Source organism: Belonocnema kinseyi, chromosome 5 (genome assembly GCF_010883055.1).
Source record: "Belonocnema kinseyi isolate 2016_QV_RU_SX_M_011 chromosome 5, B_treatae_v1, whole genome shotgun sequence".
Taxonomy (NCBI): domain Eukaryota; kingdom Metazoa; phylum Arthropoda; class Insecta; order Hymenoptera; family Cynipidae; genus Belonocnema; species Belonocnema kinseyi.
Genome location: NC_046661.1, coordinates 73,558,922 through 73,562,855, shown reverse-complemented (window position 1 = coordinate 73,562,855; position 3,934 = coordinate 73,558,922).

The following is a 3,934-nucleotide window of genomic DNA, read 5'->3' as shown; positions in this document are numbered from 1 at the left end:
ATGAGCTATGAATGGCTTTTGTAAAGTCAAACCTTATTTTAAAAAACTACCCCCTGTAATGGAAAAAGTATTAAAAAACAGTATTAAAAATATGACTAGGCTAGATTTTGTCGCTATTTTTTGCTTTAGAATAAGCTATGAATCGCTTTTGTAAAGTCAACCCTTATTTTAAAAAGCAACCCCCTGTGCTGCACAAGCGTATTTAAAAAAATGAAAAAATGAAGATGAAAAACACTTGTAAACCATAAACACGATATTTTTAAAGCATAACTGTATATTATTTTCCAGTTTATGAGTGTATAGTCAAAAAATATAATTGACTTTTTTTAAGCATCTTTTAATGCTTTTAATTAACTACCAGCACGATAATTAGATCTATTAGATTTTAGGCTTATTTTGGGCTCGATATTGGAAATTTTAAAGAGCTCAAAAATCAGAGACTCCATTGATACTGGAAAAGTCACAAAAAGAATGATTTTTTACAATTTAATATCTATGAGGTAAAGTGGGGTTGATTTTAAACGTTAAGGGCTGGATCCGAAAAATCGAAAAAGGTATTTTTGAGAAACCCAAAAATAAAAGTCTCTATTGACATTGGAAAATTCTCAAAAAGATTATTTTTTGACAAAGTTATATCTACGTGGTGGAAAGGGGATGACTTTAGACATTAAGGGATGAAGCCAAAAAATCGAAAAGGGTATTTTTGAGAAATCCACAAATTAAAGACTCCATTGACACTAGAAAATTTGCAAAAAGATTATTTTTTGCCACAGTTATATCTCTGTGGTAGAGAGGGGTTGATTTTAAACGTTACGGCTTGGAGCCCAAAATCGAAAAGGGTATTTTTGAGAAGTCCAAAAATCAAAGACTTTATTGAAACTAAAAAATTCTCAAAAAATTATTTTTTGACAAAGTTATATCTCCGTGGTAGAGAGGGGTTGCTTTTAGACGTTAAGTGTTGAAGCCAAAAAATCGGAAAGGGTGTTTTTAAGAAGTCCAAAAATCAAAGACTCCATTTACACTGCGAAATCTTATAAAAGATTTTTTTTGACAATGTTAAATCTACGTGGTAGAGAGGGGTTGATTTTAGACGTTAAGGTTCGAAGCCAAAAAATCGGAAAGGGAATTTTTGAGAAGCACAAAAATCAAAGACTCCATTTCTTCTAGAAAATTCTTAAAAAGTTAATTTTTTTACAATTTCTTATCCACGTGGTCGAGAGAGTTTGCTTTCACGCGTTAAGGGTTCGAGTCAAAAAACCGGAAATGGTATTTTTTAGAAACACAAAAATAAAAGAATCCATTGACACTGGAAAAATCTCAAAAAGATTTTTTTGACAAAGTTATATCTATGTTGTTGAGAGGGTTTGATTTTAGATTTTAAGGGTTGGAGAAAAAAATCGCAACAGGCATTTTTGAGGAGCCCAAAAATCAAAGACTCCATTGACACTGGAATATTTTCCAAAAGATTGTTTTTTTTTTAAATTTTATATCCACGTGGTAGAGAGGGGTTAATTTTAGACGTGAAGGGTTGGAGCCAAAAAACCAGTAATGCTATTTCTGAAGAGCCCAGAAATTAAAGACTCTAGTAGCAGTGTAAAACTTAAAAAAGATTATTTTTGGATAAAGTCAAGATTGCCTGTTAAGATTTGGCTGTTTTTACACGTTAAAGGTTAAACCCCAAAAATTGGTGCTAGTATTTTTGACAAGCCCAAAGTATCGGAGACTCTAGGCGGGATAAGCTTCAAGTGCCTTCACGGAACTGCTTCTTGATTTTATTTCGCTTTGGCGCAGGATTAATATCTCGGAACCCTTGATTTTAAATCATAGGTCTATAAGTGTCAGGTGTTAGGCCACGCCCCTGTAATATTGGGACCCGAATTCTATGCTTTTAATTCACAGAGTTTGAGAGTTTAAATCACGCACGAATTTTTGCTCTAAAATCACACGCTTGTGTGAATTAATCTATTGAAATTTCTCTCCTGGTAGTAACGTACTAAAATTCCGAAAAAAATTATTGCTAATACGTAGATATCATATCTGCGTAGTCATATCTAAGTAATATTTAATTATATCTAATTATATCTATGATTTTTGGCTCCTCAAACATACCCACTCCGATTTTCAGGCTCCAACCCTTGACTTCTAAAATCAATCCCTCTCTGCCACGGAGATCAAACTTAACGTCTAAAAGCAGCCCCTCTCTACCACGGAGATAAAACTTTCTCATAAAATAATTTTTTGAGAATTTTCCAGTTTCAATGGAATCTTTGATTTTTGGGCTTCTCAAAAATACCCTTTCCAATTTGTTGGCTTCAACCCTTAGCGTCTAAAAGCAACCCCTCTCTACCACGCAGATAAGAAATTCTAAAAAAATTAACTTTTTGAGAATTTCCCAGAGGAAATGAAGTCTTTGACTTTTGGGCTTCTCGAAAATACTCTCTCCGATTTTTTGGCTTGAAACCTCAATGTCTAAAATCAACCCCTCTCTACCACGTAGATATAACATTGGAAAAAAATGATCTTTTTTAAAATTTTCCAGTGTCAATGGAGTCTTTGATTTTTGGGCTTCTCAAAAATACCCTTTTCGATTTATTGGCTGCAACCCTTAGTGTCTAAAAGCAACCCCTCTCTACCACGTAGATAAGAAATTGTAAAAAAATTAACTTTTTGAGAATTTTCCAGAGGAAATGAAGTCTTTGATTTTTGGGCTTCTCAAAAATACCCTCTCCGATTTTTTGGCTTCAATCCTTAACGTCTAAAATCAACCCCTCTCTACCACGTAGATATAACATTCTCAAAAAATAATCTTTTTTAAAATGTTCCAGTGTCAATGGAGTCTTTTATTTTTGGGTTTCTCAAAAATACCCTTTCCGATTTTTTAGCTCAAACCCTTAACGTCTAAAATCAACCCACTTTACCTCATAGATATTAAATTGTAAAAAATCATTCTTTTTGGAATTTTCCAGTATCAATGGAGTCTCTAATTTTTGCTCAGGTTTCTATTCGGATGCAAATACGGGGGTTGCTTTTGTAACGATTAGGGGCGAACAATAACTTTGCTCCTTAGTTATGCTTTAAAAACATCGTGTTTATGGTTTACAAGTGTTTTTCACCGTGTTTTTTTATTTTTTAAAATACGCTTTTGCAGCGCAGGGGGTTGCTTTTTAAAATAAGAGCTGACTTTACAAAAGCGATTCATAGCTCATGGCAAAGCAAAAAAATAGCAAAAAATGTAGCCTAGTCATTTTTTTAATACTTGTTTTAATACTTTTTTTCATTGCAGGAGGTATTTTTTTAAATAAGGGTTGACTTGACAAAAGCGATCCATAGCTCATTGTGAAGCAAAAAAATAGCAAAAAAATATAACCTAGTCATATTTTAATGCTGTTTTTTAATACTTTTTTCATTACAGGGGGTAGTTTTTTTTAATAAGGGTTGACTTTACAAAAGCCATTCATAGCTCATTGTAAAGCAAAAAAATAGCAAAAAAATCTAGCCTAGTCATTTTTTTAATACTTTTTTTCATTGCAGGGAGTAGTTTTTTTAAAATAGGGGTTGACTTTACAAAAGCGATACATAGCTCATTGTAAAGCAAAAAAATAGCAAAAAATATATCCTAGTAATGTTGTTTAATTTATTGATTTTTGAATGATTTTCTTAGAGGGCGCCGCTCAGTTGCCGGCAAGCTAGCGCCGCCCTGTTTTCTCAAAAACTAATTGAGCAAAAAAACCATTCTTTTTTGCTAAAAAATAGCAAAAAAATATGCATTATATGATATTTTGTTCTTCTTTAGTGGCGCCGCTAAGTTGTCTGACCTGGGATTCCCCGCCAATTGTCTTCAATCATACATGTGTTTTGTAGTTCAAATGTGTTTGTAACTAGTGCAATTTGAATAAAAGCTTAAACAAATTTTAATTTGCTCATTCTTTATTTA